Source organism: Notolepis coatsorum, assembly GCF_963971535.1.
Source record: "Notolepis coatsorum genome assembly, chromosome: 19".
Lineage (NCBI taxonomy): Eukaryota > Metazoa > Chordata > Actinopteri > Aulopiformes > Paralepididae > Notolepis > Notolepis coatsorum.
The window spans coordinates 68,617,254-68,641,090 of record NC_140183.1 but is presented as its reverse complement, the minus strand read 5'-3'; positions in this window follow the sequence as shown (position 1 = coordinate 68,641,090).

Here is a 23,837-nt window from a genome sequence, read left to right as displayed (position 1 = left end):
TTGTGTCATGAGATATGGCATATTCCTAATATATCCCTGTGGTTAATGTAGTCGCTCGCAACATACTAAATATTACAAATATTATAACAACACTATAATGAAGATGTTACATTTGCACTGATGGTGGTGTTTCAACAGCTCATGGTCTGCCCTAATGTTACACAATAGCAGGAAAGGACCACATTGGTGGAGAGAATTATGCTGCATCTTTTCAGCATGTTTAGAATTGTAGTGCAGTGTGATCGGACAAAAAAAGTATCATTATTTGCATCTCCATCTCTATAAATGCATCTTCTTCATCACCTATTTAGTTCATAGTCTCATTATGAAAAATATATATGCAAAAACCACCTCAATAAATCGAACCTGGATTGGGTTTGGAGTTTCCCACACAGCAATACAACAGGACAACAGATGAAGGTATAACCAAGGGAAATATTTATTTCGAAATTATATTTGAATACACATGGGGAAAAGGGGATTTGGGGGTAGGGAATTTCCTATGGGACAATCTGCTTACTGACGGCCTCTTGTCAGTTCAGATATGGCGTTGGGGCAATTCACGTAAATGCCTGTGGTTACACGATGGCATGCACACAATTAATGGTGGTAAATCTGGTCAATTTTATGGACTAGAGTTAGTCCCACTAAAGTGATCCGGTTTACTTGGGTCACTGAGTCATTGTCATCTTTGAACAAGTCTGAGACACTGCGGTGCTTCCGGTGAGTATGCTAACAGGAGATTGCTAACCGGCATAATTGAATGAATCTGAGTCCGTGGTGCTTCCGGTGAGTCCGCTAACCGAGTCATTGAACGAATCATCTGAGTCCATAGTCTTTCCGTTTCAAAATCAGATGAAATATGAATTAAATTAAGATAGAAGCACAATATATAATATAATTATGAAATAGAAATAGGTCAGGGCTGTACAACTGTAAAATAAAAAGGTGGAATAAAATTAAATGGGATATAAACTAAATTAAATACAAGCACAATAGAATAAAGTATAGTTATAAGTAAACATTTAAATAGGCCAGGGCTGTACAACTGTGCAAGATGTGGTCAAGTATATACACTTGTAGCATCCTGAATATTCTGCTATTTATTCAGAAGTGCTGACCTAACCTGTTACTTCCCCTGTGTGCACAAAGACATGATAAACAGTGTTCCTCTTTGATATCTCGCCCGGACTAATAATGCGAGGTGCTCTTCTTCCCTCCGGCTTCGATATGGACCATTAACGTGACATTGAATCATCTTTCTTCCTGCCTTGAGTGTCCCATAGTGGGACCAGTTTGCGGTCGCCATCAGGGGGCGGTGGTGGCAGGCGGAGCGAAGGAGAAAGGAGCAGCGAGTGAGAAGCTAGTTACCTGGAGGGCGGAACAGGAGGAAGCTCTCTTCGACAGTGAACTTGAACGTGAACGGACGTGTGCTCTCGAAGAGCCCCGTTGAAGAGCAACGGGAGATAACAAGTAACTTTGCTATAACACGGGTTATCCTAGAAGTACAAGCGATAGAGAAGTGTGTGAATAGTGAACCGGAAAGAAGAACTAACTTCAGTAAATAACACGGGTTATCCTAGAAGTTGAAGCGGTATATTAGCTTGCTGCTAACGGCTATAGTGACTCTGAGTATACCACAAGGCAAGCGTCGCTGAAGACAGGTGGTGCATATAGCCACGTTGCGTTAGCTGTATAGGCGACAGCAGGAGGGTCCACCAAAACCCACAGTTTAGCTGTGTTTAAGGTAGCAAACAGTTTAGCACGCGCCAGCTCAGTCAGCAGCCCCGCAGTGGACGTCTCGTTGACGCAGCCGAGGACACCTCTTCTTCCAGCAGAGGTCGGGTCGCCACAACACAGCACGCTCCTCCAGCTCTGCCACTGCCCCTGCTGCCTACCCCAGCCCGCTGGCTGTTCTCGCGGGATCGCCGACGGCCATCTTGTCACCCGGACGAGGGGTGGTGAGAGTGGACCCGCCATCTTGGTTAAGTACAGCGGTACTTCGTGTGCCAAAACAATATCCAATTGAAACGAACGCTAGCAGCAGCGTCTAGGGGTACCCCAACCATTTTAAGCCGGCTTTAGCTAGGGTCTTTTATTTGGTAACTTGGGCCCACATGTAATTTATTTTTGATTGTAATAATATTGTGATGTTCTTGAATTCCTATTGAACTCCTTAATATGTGCCTGGGTCTTCCCCTACTCAAAGCGGGGCTCTTGAATTAATGTATTGAGCACTAGGTGCCTATTTTGGAAATAGCGTTTCCCTGTATCTTGAGTGAGAGCACCCGGTGCCTAATGTGAATTTACTGCATATGAACCACATGAAGTTATAACCTGTAATTGCTACTTGACCAGGCCTTATATAAAGGAGACGTAAATGGGAGCACGGTGTGTGTGTCTATTACTGAGCCCTTGTTCTAACCTTTGTTGACCGGGTAATAATATGATTATTAGCAGTACTGTTTAACCCTTCTCCACTCTATTCGTATTACATGGTTAAAGGTCTCTACAGGTTGTTGAGGAAGGGTACTGCTTTGGGGAGCGCAAGATCATTAGTCAACTAACAGTCACCAGGTGTGGGAGGGCTAACAGAGGTACTGGGGGAAGTGAGAGTGTGTGGGGAGCTACTGCTGACCGCCCTGGAGGGCGAGGAGAACCAGAGTACCACCCCCCAGGTTAGTAAATCCTGGGCCCCATCCGCTCCTGCTGCCCGACCTCCAGTTTGACGTTCCGGGCCCAAAGACGGGGGTTCAGATAGATTAGAATCTACTGCATCCCGCTACCAGGTGGCCGGGTACAACCACTCCCATAAAGCAGGGATAATCCACCCTGCTACACACTAATTAGACAAAAAATAGCATGTAGCACTACAGCAGCCAGCCAGTCAGACAGAGGACTAATAGGATCCGGGTTAATGGAGACTTTCGACTTGTGATTCCTGATTCAGTACAAAGATTAGGATCTTTAACCCGGATGAGTCAGGAACCGCCCATCTTTACACACTTGTGACAGATTAGAATGGGGTATACACCTGTTCGCTGATGACCTCATGACAAATATGCGCGCACAGACCCGTGGCAGAAAGGAGCGTAAATCCTGGTCAGAACAACGGGGCAGACTACAACATATTTGCATTAGCCATGCAAGCAATCTAAACAATCAATACATGTGTAACAGGGTAGATTATCCCTGCTTAGTGATGGTGGGGTTCTACAAACACACTATAGCAGGAACACGGAGGAGCACTGAATCAACTCCAGACAGAATGGAATGTAACAAATGCGCAAAAAAAGTCCCATTGTGACTTTTACTTGCTAAAAGGCTCGGAGCATAAACACCCAGCGATTGGAATGGCAGCAGTTCACAAGAGAGTTAATAGCGAACCCGAACCGCAAGAAACTACCCCCGACAGGCAAGTTTGATAGAAAATCAATGATTCTATTATATTTGCTCCTGTCGGGAGACATACACCAGAACCCCGGACCGGTTTTAACGCACCGACAGGCGAAGAATCAGCGGCTCCTCACACAAACACCGACGACGGCCGCCGAGAACAACAACAACATCAACGCAGCCAGTGGTTGCACCAGCCAACCAGCAAGCGGCGACATCCCCACACCGAAGCCCCTGCAGATGAACAGACGAGAGGCAGAGACGAGAGGGAGAGAACCGGAGCTTGCAACCGTGGAGCCCAAATCGGCGCGGGATGTCGACATAAACAACAAAACCAAATTCTCAACAATACTAAACGACGTGGCCCCCCTAAGAACCACCAGGGTAAAAAATCACGCTGAGCCGTGGATGCTCTACGAAATATTGACCACTATGAAAACCAGAGACAAAAAATGCTCTGAGTTTCGTAAAAGTCAGTGAAAGCTTACCAAAAGCTCGAGCAGTGAACTCCAAGCCCATGTGACTGAACTCAAACTGCAAAGAAACAGACTAAGAAATGACGTAAACTCCATGATCAAAACAGAGGAAAACAAAAATAAACCCTGTGAACTTTGGAAATTACTCAATAATCAACTAGGCTGCAGTAAAAAACTTAAAACCAGATTTTCAAACAGAAACATAAAGACATCACAGACAAGCATTTTCTTCACAAACATAGCCACAACACTGGCAAATAAACGACCCTCCCACTCAGGGCATTTTGGGGTAGAACACATCATAACCTACTACAATAACCTAGGGGTCCGCAAAGACGATTTCAAACTAGGTACTCAAAAAACTGAGCGCCCTCCAACCTAACAAGGCCACTGGCCATGACAATATCCCCTCCAAATACCTCAGAGACTCAGCAGCCGCCATCACCCCAGTCATCACATACATAATAAACCTCTCCATAAAACAGGGACACGTCCCCAAGGACTTCAAAATTGCGAGAGTAACACCCCTGCACAAAAAGGGCAGCAAATTAGACCCAGGCAACTACCGCCCTGTTCCTATTCTTACTTCCATCTCGAAAGTCATGGACAAATTTGTATACGAACAGGTCGAAAAGTACCTCGCGGAAAAAAATCTAATCTATGAATTCCAATCTGGCTTCAGAACATCCCACTCCACTGACACATGCTTTCTCTATTTAAACGACCACATCAAACAAGAGGTGGATGCGGGCAAATACTGCGGCATGGTCATGCTGGACCTACAAAAGGCCTTCGACACTGTCAATCACTCCATTCTGATTGACAAGCTAAAAGCAATTGGTTTTGGTCTATCAGTGAGCTGGATGCAATCCTACCTGGAGGGCAGAGCAGATGGTGGAGGTAAACGGTACCCTATCCCCCCCGCTCACAGGGAGCTGTGGTGTTCCACAAGGAAGCATACTAGGACCGCTACTGTTCCTAATTTATGCAAATGACATGTCGTCAGCTTGTGACTGCAACTTGTTCCTGTTCGCGGACGACTCAGCCCTGCTGGTCTCTGACAAGAACAAGTTACAGGTTGAAAAAACCCTCAGCTCTGAACTAGGCAGAATCTGCACCTGGCTCGCTGATAACAAACTATCATTACACCTGGGTAAAACAGAGTCCATTCTCTTTGGTTCAAATAACAAACTCAGCAAGACCGACGGCTTCTCAGTTACAGTGGGTGACAATATTGTCACAAGGAAAGATGAAATTACATACCTAGGTTCCATCCTAGAGGCAAATCTTTTCTGTGACAAAATGGCATCCAATGTAATCAAAAAAGTCAACCAACAAACTATATTCTTGTACCGGATCTCCTCTCTGGTAAACAAGAATACCCTGAAGACTCATTCAAGGGTACTACGACTATGCTTGCACCTCATGGTACCAAAGCACCTCAAAGGCGCTAAAATCTAAATTACAAACATCACAAAACAAACTGGTCAGACTACTGCTTGACCTGACTCCTAGAACCCACCGCACCCCTGCCCACTTTGACAACCTAGGATGGATTAGAGTAGATGACAGAGTACAGCAACTTGCAATGGGCCTGGTCTACAAGATACACTACATGACTAAGGTACCCATGTACATGTCAAAATACTTCCCAAAGGTCAGTGAATACCACGACCACAACACCAGAGGGAGCTCCACAAATCATGTTAAACCCAGATTCGGCTCAAACACGGGACTAAACACGTTTCGCAATTATGCCACATCAATGTGGAATGCCCTACCCACAGCTGTAAAGGAATGTGAATCACTACCCACTTTCAAAACCACTCTCAAAGAGCACCTCTGGGAGACTGCAATTCGAAACTGGCCCCTGTAAATGTCCTAACCCAACCAAATCAAATCAAATTTATTTATTTATAAGGCCCGACAACACACGTTAATGTCCCCATGGGCCGTACAGGTCTTCTTTAAACAAGTCAAGAAGAAAACATAACAATAAGTCAAGAACAGAAAAAGAACACCATAAGGTCCAAACATTTTTAGATGAATGCAAAAAAAATTAAATAAAAAATTAAAGAATGCAAGCACTCCCAGACATACCCCACGCGAAGGTAAGGAAAAACTCACTAAAACCTAACAATAGGGAAAAAAGCTCCACAGGAGGAGAGAAACATTAGAAGGGCCATTCAAGGGGGGATCTCCCTTCTTAGATGTTGGTGATAGTAGTGTTGCAGACGGACAGTTGGTACATTACATTTACATTTAGTCATTTAGCTGACGCTTTTATCCAAAGCGACTTACAAGTTCTGTACGACAAGCCATCAGGAAGAGCACAACTCTATCAGCTGAGTAACAATGTTCATCAAAGTGTTGAGTGCTACAGTGTAGGTTAGTTTATTAGGACAAGTGCATGACAGTATGGTTAGTTAGGGTTAGATTTTTTTTTTATTTTTATTTTTTTTTTAATTCAGATAATGGTTGAAGAAGTGCGTCTTTAGTCGACGGCGAAAGATTGGACGTGTTTCGGCTGTCCTAACTGGGGTGGGTAGTTCATTCCACCATTGTGGGGCAAGGACTGAGAATAGGCGACTTCTCTTTGATGACCCTCCCGGAGCTTGGATAGGAGTAGGTCTGAGGCGGCCAGAAGATGCAGAGCGTAGGGGTCTTGAGGGTGTGTAGTTAGAGACCATTGACCGGAGGTAGGCGGGAGCAGTTCCCTTTGCCGCACGGTATGCTAGGTCGAGGGCCTTGAAGCGGATTCGTGCAGCAATGGGGAGCCAGTGCAGGTCCCTAAGAAGTGGGGTGACATGGGCCGACTTCGGTAGGTTTGAGATCAGGCGGGCCGCTGCGTTCTGAATGAGTTGAAGAGGCTTAGTGGCAGTGGCCGGGAGGCCAGCGAGCAGTGCGTTGCAGTAGTCGAGGCGGGAGATGACTGTTGATTGGACGAGGAGTTGGGTGGCTTCTTTTGTCAGGAAGGGGCGTATCCTTCTGACGTTGCTCAGGAGGAATCGGCAGGTTCTGGTTGTCGCTGCGATGTGAGCAGAGAAGTTCAACTGGTCGTCGAGGACAACACCAAGGTTCTTGGCGGTCGGGGACGCGGTCACAGCTGCATTCTCGACTGTGATGGAAAGGTCGGTCAGGGGGGAGGATTTGGCCGGCAGGTGGAGCAATTCTGTTTTGCTTAGGTTCAGTTTGAGGTGGTTGGTCGTCATCCAGGCGGAGATGTCGGACAGACAGGCCGAGATCCGCTCAGAGACGTGGATATCTGAGGGAGGGAAGGAGAGGAAGAGTTGAGTATCGTCGGCATAACAGTGGTAGGAGAAGCCATGAGACGTGATAATGTTACCCAGTGATTTAGTGTAGAGGGAGAAGAGAAGGGGTCCTAAAACCGAGCCCTGGGGGACACCCGTCCGCAGGGGGCGGGTGGCCGACAGGGTCCCTCTCCATGACACTTGGTAGGAGCGGTCATTGAGGTATGATGACAACCATGTCAGCGCAGAGCCAGCCACTCCCATTCCTGCGAGGTAAGCATGCACTCATGTGTGTAGTGAAACACAGATGAGTGCATGCAATAGCAACTGAACATTTTGAAAGATTAAAGATAAAGCTAATAGCGATAGCAACTGAACATTTTGAAATATTAAAGATAGAGCTGATAGCGGATCTATTTGAGGCACAGGTGCGGCGCAAAGAGGGTCACGTCCTCCCCGTCTTAGTCACAGGACATTCAACACTCCACTACGAGACCTCCGGAGACAGGGGGGCACGCAGAGGGGGTCGCAACCTCCCGGCCTTCATCACGGGATGTCCGACACTCCGGTCAGCACTCCAGGACAGCAAGTCATATGGGGACAGGGAGACGGGACAGGCGTTAAACAGCTCATGTGATTGTAGTGGGCGGAAATAGCAATAGATACAAGTGGTAAGCATATATGTGAATGGAGTAGATATATGAAGTAAGCATATTATGTGAATAGAATAGAAGTACTTAACCCAGCAATGAAACCGCGTTGACTGTTAATCTGTTAACAGTCTGTTAATACTGTTAATCAGTTGACAGGACCACGGACAGATGACGGTAAATAACTGATCCAAGGCCTCGGAGGTGCATGTAGAGCAGTCACTACAATCTTGGCCAAGACCCCGAGGCATCCATCACCTTAGTTAGCGCCAGGAGACGGGCACTCAGAGAGATGGGGGAGGGAGGGGGGAGGGAAGGGGGGAGGGAAGGGGGGAGGGGGGGGGAGGGGAGAAGAGTTAGAGAGTTCCCATGTTTGTGGTGCTGCAAAAGAGCAGACATGTAGTACCCTGTAGTGCCATGTAGTACCCCGTAGTACCCTGTAGTACCCTGTAGTACCCTGTAGTGCCATGTAGTACCCCGTAGTGCCCTGTAGTACCATGTAGTACCATGTAGTACCCTGTAGTGCCATGTAGTACCCTGTAGTGCCATGTAGTGCCATGTAGTGCCATGTAGTACCATGTAGAGCCATGTAGTACCCTGTAGTGCCATGTAGTACCAATTCAGTACCCTGTAGTACCATGCAGCACCCTGTACCCTAACTAAACTACCCTGTAGTAAACTACCCAGTGGTACCATGTAGTACCCTGTACCCTAACTAAACTAGACAGATTAATCTAAAGGTCAGTCCCCGACCAGGTGAGATCAGGGTAGGTTGAAAAAGAGAGAGAAAAGATGAGTCTTAAGCAGGGATTTAAAAGCTTCGACAGAGCAGGCGCACCTGATGACGGCAGGTAATTTGTTCCACAGGTAGGGAGCGCGGTAGACAAAGGCTCTGTGGCCGGCGGATTTCTTTTTAACCCTAGGGATCGATAGAAGCCCCGCATTTTGTGAGCGCAGAGCACGAGCGGGCGAGTATCAGGAGATGAGATCGGATAGATAGAGCGGTGCAAGCCCATTTAAAATTTTGTAGGTGAGGAGTAGCACTTTAAAGTCAGATCGGGCTTGGATAGGAAGCCAGTGTAGGGCGGACAAAACTGGTGTGATGTGATCAAATTTTCTAGTTCTAGTTAGTATCCGTGCAGCCGCATATTGCACGAGTTGAAGATTTTTGATGCTTGAATTAGGTAGGCCTGAAAAAAGTGCATTACAGTAGTCCAGACGTGATGAGACAAAAGCATGAATCAGGGTTTCAGCATCAGCCAGAGTTAAAATGGGGCGAATTTTTGCGATATTACGAAGATGGAAGAATGCAATTTTGGTGACATTTTTTATATGTGCATTAAATGAGAGGGAGGAATCAAAAATGACTCCGAGGTTTTTTATGGTGGAGCTCTGGGATACATGACAGGTATCAAAGTTGAGGGAGATGTCCTGAAACAGGCCTCTGTGGTTTGGGGGCCAACAATTAACATCTCAGTTTTATCTGCATTAAGGAGTAGAAAGTTTTGCGACATCCATTTGTTGACGGCAAGCAAGCAGGCCTCAAGGTTTTGTAGTTGGGAGGAATCATTTGGCTTAATAGGTATATATAATTGGGTGTCATCAGCGTAAAAATGAAAGTTTATGCCAAATTTGCGTATGATATCGCCGAGGGGTAGCATGTAAATCGAAAATAGCAAAGGGCCCAGGACAGAGCCTTGTGGGACACAGCCTTGTAGGACACCCCCTCCAATGTACAGTAAATGTCCTAACCCACCCCCCTCCAATGTACAGTTGCCCCCCCCCCATTCCGCCTACCCAACCCCCCCCCCCCCCCCCCCCACCCAACTACATCGAATGTACAGTTCCCCCCCCCACCCCACCTACCCCCACCTACCCAACCTCCTCCAATGTACAGTTTCTTCGTCAAATGTATATACTCTCTTTTTTAGACAAACACAGACAGTACTGTGTTTGTAAATCTGGTATGTCATAAACGTCTAGATGTAGCAGTACTGTCTATCTGTATGTCATATGTTAAGATTAATTGAAAATGGGGGACCCTGATGTAAACAAGACGAAAGTCTTTCTCTGGTCTGCATCCCCTTAAAATTGTGGGTATTGAGCTGTACTGTATTGTACCCATTCTGCAATCTGTTAATAAAATGTTCAATCAATCAATCTATGTCCAGCCGGGCCCCCAACTGTAGTTGCCACACTAGGTATATGAATGCGGTTAGTGGGGCCTTAGGACTTACCAACCTATGAGTTTTTACAGTAGGCATCAACTGTTCTTTAGTGACTGATACCCATTAGTACACTGTAGTTCCCCTTAACAACTGTGTCCCATCTAGTAGGTGACACCCCCCCCCCCACACCCTGTGGAAGTAATAGACAAAAGTTTTCCCCAAAATAGTACCGTACCTTTCATCTGTTGAGAGGTCCAAATTAGTGTATGTCCCCTTTTGTTTTACTGTAAACTGCAGGGTCAGCATGCAACAGAACAATGCATCACAATGCTACATTCCTGGTAGACATTCCCTTTAAGGTTGACAGTAGCACAACGCATAACAATGCTGCATTAGGCTACTGGTAAACATTCGATTTAAATACTTCTTAACCCGAGAGCCCCCAAATGCTCTCCCTTTTCCCCGCATACACTTCACCGCTTAAACCCGCTGGTAACACACTGCAGTATACAAATCTTAAGTGGGCCCACACTTGTTAAAGAACATTTGCTTATATGTAAGCTGGTACCTTGAAATAATAAACCTCCCGTTGCAGCGCTTATTCGTGGCTAGCAGACGTGGTGGCCCAAAATGGAATGGCCCTTCACTTAGGGTGCGGTTACACCTTTCGTTTCATTTTCGTAAACCATTTGGATATCTTTGTTTTACACTGGAGCGGCTGTGGACAGTATTTTTCTTTATCAACGAACGTACTACTCACGAGTAAGCAACTTTAACCAGTAGAGTGGAACGTCTGCCCTCATAAGTGATTTGAGTTGTAACTGTTGAGTTTGCTTTATTGAATTTAAAGGGCCAACCACGGCCAAACTGCCCTCTGTCTCCTGAGTCTCTGTGTGCCCTGCTAGTGTGGCTTATCCTTCCCCATTGTCTGTCAAAGAAATGGGAATAAAAGAAGTGACACGTTTTGCCCAAGTCACTTACTCAAGAAGTAATTTGGCCTAAGTCAGGTTTAAAATGGCTCAAATCACAACGGCATGTTCGTAAATTGGCCTAAGTCATTTATTCCTTTTATGTTACATAATTGATAGACATCGTTATTTTTATGTTAATTGTCTTCTATTGTCATAACATTTTTGTGTGAAATTATTAATAAATATAATATATTCTATATGTAACTGAGGGGTACAATTCCCTGACTGTATTAATCAAGTATGGTATCATTAAACCACTACCGTCTTATGTACATTATACTGGCCATACCGTACACGAGTATATGATGAGAACACTTCCCCACAATGAATCGGTTCTACACAAAGTTGTCTTTAAGTATTTATTAGCAGCAAGAATACATAATATACGTTAATTGAATGCACTTGTAGGGCAAAGGAATGTGCGTAGGCAAATCAATAATGAATGTCCATTCTCATATTACGCATGAGATAAGAATACAACCTGAATATTAGGAATTATATCTAGGGGATACTGGTAGGGGGGTTCCACCGGTTGTAAGCCAGCAGGGGGAGGCAATGCTCTAATGCAAAGTCTGGGTCAGCGGGGACTCAATAGGCTCCCGGAGGCGGTATATTACTCCCTGCTCAGCAGACGAAAGGCAGCGACTGTAATCCCAGTATGCGTGCAGCACAGGTGGAAGCCGGTCAGCCTCTCCAATAGAGACGGGCTCGAATGATGCTCCTCACGGGCAGGTCCCACAGCAGTGGGTGTAGACGATTCTTATCCGCTCCAGCAGCCTGGTACAAAGCAATAATAATAATCCAGTCGGAAAGGGGGTCTGCATTCACCGGTGTAGATCCTCCGGTGCGCGGTGGTTCACATTAACTAAGTTGAACTGGACGTTATTCAACCAAGCGCTGATACTTTACTATCCTATTCGCACGCGGCTATAAGTGCTCTATTTAGACACACAATTGCTCACTTCACTTGGTCTTTGACTCGTGATGAAGGCTTACTGGTAAGGAGCGAACGATACGTTGAACAAACGTATTAGGATAAAACAAGACTCTATTTTGGGGCAATACGGGCCCACTTCACCGCACGTTGCATAGTGGGTGAGGCTTCACTTGGGTAACTCGAACTCGAACTGAACTGCGGACTGAACTACTTCTGTATTCACCTGCGCCATATTTATATGTTGGGGGAACAAACTAGTACCAGCCTTATTCCTGTCTCGTAGTCCTGGGCAGAACCGGGCATGTTGAGACAAGCCTTGACGGTAGCTTTGAACTCGACTCTGGGGGTAAGACACTGGCGCTGGTGGCACGCCACCCAATAAGAGAACGAAATATTATGGTCTGTAGGCTACTAGGTTAAAGGGATATTCCGTGTATATGTACAAAGAATACACAAGGGATATCAAACGATATACAAATATTATGCAATATATATCAATCAATAAATACATATATTCGGTTTAATCTGACCCTTTGTAACAGCCGCCTCCTAATTAGTCCCACCTAATTAGCTAAGCAGAGACAGATTAACCGCACTGTCCACTACTCAATGTCCGTTGTGAGGGTAGGCAGTTCACAAAGTCAGTGGTCATGGTCGTCATTAAGCGAGTCGGGGAGCCTTGGCGACTCTATCAGCCTCGCCACGGGTCGGTTGTAGGTCCGCCCTTGGACGAGCAATTCTGCCACTCTGACCTTTCCGTCGGCACCAGTGGTCACTTTGCTTACGCGGCCGGCCGGCCACGCAGCTCGGGGTAGTGACTGGTCTATGGTCATGACGACTGGACGGGATGAAGGGGGGCTTAGGAGGAAGCGGGCCTGAGACTGCTTTGATCTGTGCTTGGCTGTGCCTCCTCCTCCTCCGTCTGTTTCTCTTGTTTGCTCTGTACCCCGTCTGAGGAGGGGCCGGTCCCGGCCGCCCCGTCAAGGAGTCGCTTGGGGTGCTGGGTTCGAGGTCAGCTACGTCTGAAGCGCAGCTGAGGGGGGTGGAGTTCCGAACTCCCTCTGGTGCCCACGGTTCTCTCACGGGCCTCTCGCTTAATGTCAATAGCCTCTGCTGTACGAGGGAGTGGCCGGTGTCGCTCGCCTTTGTGTGTAGGCAGCGTGTAGACGTGGGTTGACTGTCAAGTCCGTAGAGGGGGCCCTGGAGCGTCCATCCCAGTCGGGTCTGAACCGCGACTGGGCATCCTTTGGGTCCGATGTGGGCCGCCTCAATTGGGAGAATGAGGTCCGCGTGGTCGGAGCCGATGAGCAGGGTCGGTGTGGCGCCGTCGATAAGCGGTATAGGTAGTTGACGTAGGTGCACATATTTAGCCATCAGCTGTGGGATGGGGTAGGTGTACTGAGACAGGCCTATGTCGTGGCTGGTGAAGACGTTGGTTATACTATACTGCTTCTCGGGCTGGTCCACCGCTGCTATCTTGAAGGAGACCCTTTCACCTTTTATGGTCTTCTGGTCCCTTCTGATGGTGCGTATGGTCATGGTATCTTTGACACCCCGCAGGCCCAACTGGGCTGCTGCGGAAGCGAGGAGGAGAGTCTTTTCAGACCCATCGTCCAGGACGGCGTAAGTGTCCAGGACCTTGTCCTCGTAGCTCAGGAGCACTCTGACCACTTTGAGGAGCACTCGGGGGGTCCCGCTCTGCTTGGGGTCTATGTGGAGCACTCCTGTTGGTCGGTTGCCTCGTTGGGCTATTCTTATCATGTTATCCTCGCACAAGAATCGGCGGTGACCGGCTTGTGGGGGGTCAGACGCAATCCACTGCTCCATTTCGGCGATGGTCAGTTCCGGGAACACGTCGCACTGGTCCAGCCAGTGTCCTCCGCGGCAGTACGTACAGTCGATCTTCCATACCTCCTTTGCCGGGGGGTTGTCACCTGTCTGTGGTGACACAGAATCTATATGGTGCGAGTCGCACCGTGACTCCCAGTGTCTGCTGTAGCAGTCGGGACACCAGGGAGCGGTCTGGTGGAACTTTGGTGCTGGTGCCACCGCCTCGGCATGGTACATTACCGCGACGGGCCCACTCTGTTGTCCTGGCTGACGCCTGTTGATGTCATGCAGGACCTCCAAGTGGGTGCCACCGCACCTGCTGCACTTCTTCTTCAAGCGGCACTCAGCTGCTAGGTGGCTGCGCGCGCAGCGTAAGCAGCGGCGGTGGTCCTTGATCCACTGACTCACCTCGTCCGTGGTCAGCTTCCCGAAAGTGTCGCATTTGTACAGCCGATGTTCTCCCTCACAGTACTGGCACTCAATCTTCCACTGGTCCTCTTTCGTCGAGGGGGTGTGGTGGTTCTTGTGCTGCGGTACTGATTCGGCTTGGTGCATAACGGTCACCAACCGGCGGTTATCTGTTGATCCCCGAGGTCCGAGTCTTGGGCTTGGTCCACTCCATACGAACGTGTCGAGTCGTAGGCTACTGACCTCCCTGGCGAGGAACTCAGATAGGTCTAGGAGGGATGCCTCTGGACCGTTGGGGTCGCAGTGGTCTCTCTGCCGCCTGAAGCGCTCTTGTCGGGCGGGAGGGAGCTTCTCTAGTATCCTCTCTACATTAGAGTTAGCGTACAGTTCATAGATACCCTTTTCCTTTTGGGACCCCAGCATCCCTACTAGGGACTGTACCTTGATAGAGAGGTCATCTAATGCTCTGTTGTCTCTGGCTGGGGGGAGACGGTCAATGTCTCTTATCTCCTGTATCACATAGTCCCATATGCGTCCATAACGTTGGTCGAGGGCTACTAGAGCCGCGGTGTATGGGTTAGTAGAGCTGGAATATGCCAGCGCTATATTGTGCGCTCTGGGCACCTTCAGGTGCTTGAGTAGGATAGCATACTTGTACGGTTCATCTGGTACGTCGGACAGCATAGTCTCTAAGCACATTCGTAGCTCTGTGTACTGTGCTCTGTTCTCGTGTGTGAAGTCCGGGAACGTCGGTGTGCCAAGGTACGATGCCATGGATGACTGGCACATCGGTGAGCGTTGGGGGAGAGGCCTCCTGGGCGAGTCTCCCCATGCGTGTCGTCTTGGGCTGGTACTTGGTGGGTACCGAAGGTCGGGTACCCAGGTGCTGTTCCTCGGGGCTGGCGGTGCGTCAAACTCACCCGTGAGTTGAGTCGGGGGTTTGTAGCGCAGGGCCTCTGGGCTGACTTCTGGGCTGTACTGGACCTCCTGGTCCAGAGTATGTTGCTGCTGGTCGGGGCTGTACTGGGCCTCCTGGGCCAGAGTACGTTGCTGCTGGTCGGCTTGACATTCCTCCTCTTCCTCCTCCTCTTCCTCTGCTAGGACCTGGAGTCTTCTGTTCAGTCTCTCGGCGTGGTCCGGTTCTTCCCGGTTGCTGGGTCTCATATGGACCGGCCGGGGAGGGGGTTCGGAGACGTGGACAGGATCCTCCTGTTGGCGGGGTCCCGGGTCGCTTGGTCGGGTAGGGGAATGTGTCCTAGACCCTTGTCGTGACCATCTCCGGGAGCTCCGTGCGGAGAGAGGGGGTGTCGCCATGGCAACCAGTTTGTCCATCAGCTCCGCCTGCAGCCGGTCGTGCTCTGCCTCGCGCTGGGCATGGGCTGCGTCGCGCGCTGCTTCGCGCTGGGCATTGGCGGCGTCGCGCTGCGCATTGGCGCTGGCCTGGGCGGCGTCGCGCTGTGCGTTGGCGGCGTCGCGCTGGGCATTGGCGCTGGCATGGGCGGCGTGGAGCTGTGCATTTGCGACGTCGCGCTGTGCATTGGCGGCGGCGTGCTGTGCATCGGCACGGCTTCTTTCAATGTTCTCTTCCGTCTGAAGGCGTCTGGTCTCCAGTCTTATGCGGTCGTCTTCACTCCTTTGTTGCGCCTGGAAGCGCTCTCGCTCGGCTGCAGAATGTTCGCGCTCGCGCGTCTGTTGCGCTTGAAGTCGATCGCGTTCGGTGGAGGCTGCCAGGGTGGCAATGAGTGCCTGCGCCAGCATCTTGTCCGCCTCGCTGGGGGAAGACGCCGGTCGAGGCGATCGGCTCCCGGCAGTACTCGTTGGAGATCCGTTCTCCTGTCGCGTACCGAGGAGATCCATCTCCTGGGTGCGCGTCTCTTCTTGTGGTGGGTCGGGTTCCGTCCCGGGAGGGCTTTCTTTATCCTGGAGCTCTCCGGGGACTGTCCCGTTGGCGTTGTCGGGGGGTAAAGTCATGTCATGTCCCTCCTGGTCCCCCCCGTGAGCTTGGTCAATTACGTTAGAACCCACTAGGGTCTCTACTGGCGGGGTAGCCTGGTCGGTAGGGTTGGACATAATTTTACTATCCGCTTTAGTTACTTTATCCGTATTTAACTTCCCTTTAAAGCTAGGTATTGGACTGACAGTGTATGCCTCTAGATAGGGAGGTGGCTGCCGTCTGCGCTGCGGGCGATCTAGCTTAGGAGAACCGTTTGTGGAGTGTTCATCATCGGCCATGTTAATATTAATATTATATTAATATTACGCTAATTCTTATCCGGGGCTCGAAGGACCAATTGTAACTGAGGGGTACAATTCCCTGACTGTATTAATCAAGTATGGTATCATTAAACCACTACCGTCTTATGTACATTATACTGGCCATACCGTACACGAGTATATGATGAGAACACTTCCCCACAATGAATCGGTTCTACACAAAGTTGTCTTTAAGTATTTATTAGCAGCAAGAATACATAATATACGTTAATTGAATGCACTTGTAGGGCAAAGGAATGTGCGTAGGCAAATCAATAATGAATGTCCATTCTCATATTACGCATGAGATAAGAATACAACCTGAATATTAGGAATTATATCTAGGGGATACTGGTAGGGGGGTTCCACCGGTTGTAAGCCAGCAGGGGGAGGCAATGCTCTAATGCAAAGTCTGGGTCAGCGGGGACTCAATAGGCTCCCGGAGGCGGTATATTACTCCCTGCTCAGCAGACGAAAGGCAGCGACTGTAATCCCAGTATGCGTGCAGCACAGGTGGAAGCCGGTCAGCCTCTCCAATAGAGACGGGCTCGAATGATGCTCCTCACGGGCAGGTCCCACAGCAGTGGGTGTAGACGATTCTTATCCGCTCCAGCAGCCTGGTACAAAGCAATAATAATAATCCAGTCGGAAAGGGGGTCTGCATTCACCGGTGTAGATCCTCCGGTGCACGGTGGTTCACATTAACTAAGTTGAACTGGACGTTATTCAACCAAGCGCTGATACTTTACTATCCTATTCGCATGCGGCTATAAGTGCTCTATTTAGACACACAATTGCTCACTTCACTTGGTCTTTGACTCGTGATGAAGGCTTACTGGTAAGGAGCGAACGATACGTTGAAAAAAAAGTATTAGGATAAAACAAGACTCTATTTTGGGGCAATACGGGCCCACTTCACCGCACGTTGCATAGTGGGTGAGGCTTCACTTGGGTAACTCGAACTCGAACTGAACTGCGGACTGAACTACTTCTGTATTCACCTGCGCCATATTTATATGTTGGGGGAACAAACTAGTACCAGCCTTATTCCTGTCTCGTAGTCCTGGGCAGAACCGGGCATGTTGAGACAAGCCTTGACGGTAGCTTTGAACTCGACTCTGGGGGTAAGACACTGGCGCTGGTGGCACGCCACCCAATAAGAGAACGAAATATTATGGTCTGTAGGCTACTAGGTTAAAGGGATATTCCGTGTATATGTACAAAGAATACACAAGGGATATCAAACGATATACAAATATTATGCAATATATATCAATCAATAAATACATATATTCGGTTTAATCTGACCCTTTGTAACACTATATATGGTTCAGTTTATTATGTTTCCTGAAAAACGAGAAATTATGACTTAGGCCACTATTTTAAGAGGGCGACGATATCCAACTGGTTTAGGTAAGTGTGATTGCTATGTTATTATTCATTTGCACCACTAGGTGTCAGTATGGTATAATTGAGAAATGAAATATCATCTTTGGCTACATCCACATTGAATAAAGGCTACTTGTGATAATGGCTAATATGCTTAAGTCCCGCCATATTTTTGTATTTTTTGAACCGTTTGTCATGTTCATTCCTTTTATGTTTTCCCAGATGAAATGACCTGTGTCCATCACCAGTCTTGATCTCTCCTGGAGAAGAAACAGCCCCCTGTGTCCCTCCCTCAACTGTCCAGCTGAAACAGAGGTCACCCAAATCCCCAGTCCTTTCCTCAATTCAGAGCACTGTGAGTATTTACTGATAACTGTTTAGAGGGGGATGTTTTAAAAATAAAATGTTGGCTAAATCTGGTCAGCAGCCGCCACTGGCTGTCACCTAATATGTTTTCATCTGGTCAGGTGCGCTGCTGTCACCTAATATGTTTTCATCTGTGTCTGGTCAGGTGTGCCGTCACCTAATATGTTTTCATCTGGTCAGGTGCACTATCACCTAATATGTTTTCATCTGGTCAGGTGCACTGCTGTCACCTAATATGTTTTCATCTGTGTCTGGTCAGGTGTGCCGTCACCTAATATGTTTTCATCTGGTCAGGTGCGCTGCTGTCACCTAATATGTTTTCATCTGGTCAGGTGCGCTGTCACCTAATATGTTTTCATCTGGTCAGGTGTGCCGTCACATAATATGTTTTCATCTGTGTCTGGTCAGGTGTGCCGTCACCTAATATGTTTTCATCTGGTCAGGTGTGCCGTCACTGAATATGTTTTCATCTGTGTCTGGTCAGGTGTGCCATCACCAAATATGTTTTCATCTGTCTGGTCAGGTGCGCAGTCACCTAATATGTAGTTTTTTGCATCTGTGTCTGGTCAGGTGCGCCGTCACCTAATGTTAATATGTTTTCACCTGTGTCCACTGACGACTGACACACACAGTGGGGGATGTTTTACAAATATAATAAGATTTGGTCAGCAGCCGCAACTGACTCCCAAGTATTTAAAACTGCTCACCCTGCCTACGATAGCCCCATTTATCCACAGTGGCTTGTGTGTCCCCTGCTGTATTCTCCTAAAATCCACAATCAGCTCCTTGGTTTTACCAATGTTCAGGAGTAGGCTGTTATCCCGGCACCAACGTGCCAGTACATCAACCTCCTCCCGGTAGGGCTTCTCGTCATTGTTAGAGATCAGCCCCACCACCACTGTGTCGTCCACAGACTTCACTATGGAGTTGGAGCTGAACCTGGCCACACAGTCATGTGTGTACAGTGAGTAGAGAAGAGGACTGAGAACACAGCCCTGGGGGGACCCGATGCTCAGGGAGATTGAGTTGGAGGTGTGTCCACCCACCCTGACCGACTGGAGCTTGTCGGTCAGAAAGTCCAGGATCCAGGTGCTCAGGGGCAGTGTTCAGACCCAGATCAATCAGCTTGTCAACCAGTCTGGTGGGGACTATGGTGTTGAAAGCTGAACTATAGTCAATGAACAGCAATCTCACATATCCCCCCTTCTGACTGTCAAGGTGAGAAAGGGTGTTGCGCAGTTCCTGGGAGACCGCGTCATCAGTGGACCTGTTTGTCCTATATGCAAACTGCAATGGGTCCATGTTACTGGGGAGGGAGGCACATACTGTATGTAATCCTTGACCAGCCTCTCAAAGCATTTCATGACCACAGAGGTGAGTGCCACCGGTCTGTAGTCATTTAGGCCTGCTGGGGAGGAGTGTTTTGACACAGGGATTATATTGGACACCTTGAAGCAGGCAGGGACCACAGACTCGGCCAAGGATAGGTTGAATATAGTGGTGAACACTGGAGCCAGCTGATTGGTACAGGACCTAAGTATTCATCCTGTTATCCCATCCGGGCATGCAGCTTTTCCAGTGTTCACCCCCAAGAACGCTCTCCTCACACTGTGTTCCATCAATTGGAGAGTGTGCTCCTCCCCTGTGGAGGACCCCCTCCCCTCTGCGACAACCGGCGCGCCAGTGACACCGTTAGCCGGTGAGCTAACGTCGCCACTGTTCGCCCCGGATCTCGCGAAGATCGAAGACTCATCGGCACTCCCGATTGAGGAGGGGCTGACTTTATAGTCAGTTATCGTTCGTAGTCCCCCCCCATAAGCTTCCTGTGTCATTTTGGGCCATCTGTGCCTCCATCTTGTTCGCATATCTATTTTTTGCAGCTAACACTTCTTTGCGCAGCCTGTAAGCTGTTGCCTTGTACTCGTCCATATTTCCTGATGCACAGCCCGAGTTTTAAGCAGCGGTACGAACATTCAGGGCAACGCGGATTGAGTTATCAACCCACGGTTTCTGGTTCGGGAACACCCGAACTTTCTTTGCAGGGATGATGCTGTTATCTAACATTGCTATGAAGCTAACAACAACATCCGTTGTATTCACTGACGTCACTGGAACTCGACCCGAGCATGTCCCAGTCGACATCATCCAGTGCGTCCTGTAACATGACCTCTGTCTAATCGGACAACCGTGTCACCTCTTGTTAGGGATTTCCTATCCCTCGTGAATTCTTAATTGATATAGTTGTCGGCCGAAAGACGAAGCGGAGACAGAGTATTTCTCAAACGGAGCTTTTATTCACAGAGAAGAAGGACAGTTACCCCGCGCGGGCACATCATCTCACAGCACCAGTAGAGGAAGAAAGAAGGCAGAATATCCATATTACATGTCATTTTATACAGAGAGGAGGGGAGGAGTGTGTGGGTGTGTGTGTGTGTGAGTGTGTGTGTGTGTGTGTGTGTGTGTGTACTTGGTCAGAAGAAGGGGGGCTAATTGGTTCCAGATGAACTCAGGGAGCCCTAGTCTTGAGAATAACATCTCCATAAATCAAAGGGGCGTGACAGCTTGTGCGCGTGTGTACGTGAGTGTGTGTGCGTGTGCGCGTGAGTGTGTGTGCGTGTGCGCGTGCATGTGTGTGCGTGTGATGTACAGGGGGCCCTGTGTAGAAGGAGCTTCCAGCCAGAGGTCATCAGGTCACGCCACATGCACAAAGGGAGAGACACAGAGAGCAGGGTGCAGCCGTAACAGCCTAAGCACAGATATAAGATATTACCAGGCATCAATGAACTAATCTATCACTCTCGCGACACTACAGCTTCTCGGGCTCTCTGTTTATATCCGGGCATGAGGAAAATGGCGTCATGATCACTTTTGCCAAACGGAGAGGCCGGGGTCGCCTTGTATCCCTGCTTGTAAGGGGTATAGCAGTGATCCATATGTATACATATGTATTATACCACGATCAGTACTGCCTTACATGGATAAACCGTAATAACTGACATTTTGGCTTCCTGTCTGAAAAGATGCAGCAAAATGCTCTCCACCAATGTGCTCCTTTCCTGCTCTCATGTAATGTTAGGGGAGACCAGAGGCTGTTGAAACACCACCATCAGTGCAAATGTATTCATTGTAATTGTTGTTAGAATATTTTGAATATTTAGTCTGTTGGGAGGGACTACAGTAACCACATGGGATATTAGGAATATGCCATATCTCATGACACAAGACCTTTATCTAATAATACCAATTACTTTGGCCCGCAGGTAAATTGCTCCCAGTCACCACTATAAGATACCTGTTGGTTCATCAGCACATTATTGTCATAGAAATAAACCTTCACAAATGCTGTGTCAATATACGGTAGTGACATTATTTGAGAAGGGTGAACCTGTGTGCTCCAAAACCCGGACTTCACAAGCTTCTAGTTCTATTTGACAAGGATCATCATGTCATGATCATCATGTCATTTGTCATTTGTCATTCACAGTTAGGTGTGTGGTCCACCTCTAAACAAAGATGATCTTGTCTTCAGATAACAATAAAGTATATAAGGCTAGTTCATCTCCTCTTCAACAATCAGTTGGAGACACCGGCGACTGAGAACCTTCCAGGTACAGTACATCTTCAATGGCATGTAACGTCTTTTCTCGTCTTGTCACCTCCCTTTACTCTTCTATTGTATTTTTGTATATTTTTTTTATTTAATCTTGTCTGGGCTTTTCACATCTTCTGACCAAGCACCTAATTTGTTATTTGAGGGTTGCACATGTGCAAATACAATATTGAAAAAAAATGTACTCCTTGAAAAGAAAACATCTTCAGACATGTATTCATTGCCACACATACTGTAGACTGCAGGCAGAATCTGGTATTGTCGTGTTGCTGTTGTACCTGGAACAGTAGAATTATCTTGCGCCAGGACAAACCAAAACAGACCAAATAATCACGCTGTTGTGATGTGACATTGCAACTTGGAGAAATCAAAATCAAAATCACTTGCAGGTGGCTTGCATGCATTGCAGAACAGAAGGTAAGCATACACAATTTGGAAATGTTCAAATCTGGTAAATTTTTATCATTTGAAGAGCCAGTGAAACGAGACAAGCAAGGTGGCTATTAACTAATTTACTCACAGTTGGTTTATCAACAGTTGTATATTATGTATGTTTGGCCCTATTCTTTTAACTTTTTAATGTACTGAAGCACAATCTCAGGGGGCTCATACAGAACCAAGCATTTCAATGTAATGTACATGTGTAACAAATAAATCAAAACTTGAACTTGAAACTTCAAGTAGTTTGTTATTTGAACCGAAGAGAATGGACTCTGTTTTGCCCATGTGTAATGATAGTTTGTTATCAGCGAGCCATATGCAGATTTTGCCTAGTTCCGAGCTGATGGTTTTTTCAACCTGTAACTTGTTCTTGTCAGAGACCAGCAGGGCTGAGTCGTCCGCAAACAGGAACAAGTTGCAGTCACAAGCTGACGACATGTCATTTGCATAAATTAGGAACAGTAGCGGTCCTAGTATTCTTCCTTGTGGAACACCACAGCTCACTGTGAGCGGGGGGGATAGGGTACCGTTTACCTCCACCATCTGTTCTCTCCCCTCCAGGTAGGATTGCATCCAGCTCACTGATAGACTATCAAAACCAATGGCTTTTAGCTTGTCAATCAGAATGGTGTGATTGACAGTGTCGAAGGCCTTTTGTAGGTCCAGCATGACCATGCCGCAGTATATGCCCGCGTCCACCTCTTGTTTGATGTGGTCGTTTAAATAGAGAAGGCATGTGTCAGTGGAGTGGGATGTTCTGAAGCCAGATTGGAATTCGTAGATTAGATTTTTTTTCGCAAGGTACTTTTCTACCTGTTTGTATAAAAAATTGTCCATGACTTTCGAGATGGAGGTAAGCAGTGGCGTCGTTTCAGTAAGAGCCAAGGTATGGCAATTCGGGAGGGTGGGGGGGTGAAGGGGGGGTTTCGCCCCCTTGGTGATTTTTTTCCGTCAAATCAGTTGCGCAATAGTCACTTTTGGTGAGTTGTTTCTATACAATTCACTTATATGACATTTAGGTATGACAGGACTACACAAGCATTTTTAGTATAGAAATCAATCTGTGTCAACAGACTAAAGCAGGGAACCACAATATTTTGCATACAAATTATGCAAAAATTTTATATCATAACTGTATTATTTTTCTTGCAATTGAGCCAATTTTCCTTAGGTACGGTGTTGAGGTGTGTGTTCAACAGAATGTAGTATAAAAAACATGTTCACAAAAAGTATGGGTTACTCAATGCTGAACTGCACTGTTATAATCACTAAGCCATTGTAAGACCTTACGTGTGTCCTTGTATCACTTGTCTCTGCTGCCCTTTGATTAAAAAACTTCTGTATGTCCATTTTTTGTGGCATATTTGAGTTAGTCACCTATAGTAAAAGTCATAGTAAAAGTGAGATAATTGACAATATCAAAACATGCTATGGCTGTACCGAATAGTTTGAAGCTTCGTTCATAATGTTGACATTCAAATTCTAAATCAACATAAAAAAAATTGTAATTATTAATAAAAAAAAATTGCCATACCAGAACAACTACCCTGGAGGTAAGGATAGAAACAGGGCGGTAGTTGCCTGGGTCTAATTTACTGCCCTTTTTGTGCAGGGGTGTTACTCTCGCAATTTTGAAGTCCTTGGGGACGTGTCCCTGTTTTATGGAGAGGTTTATTATGTGTGTGATGACT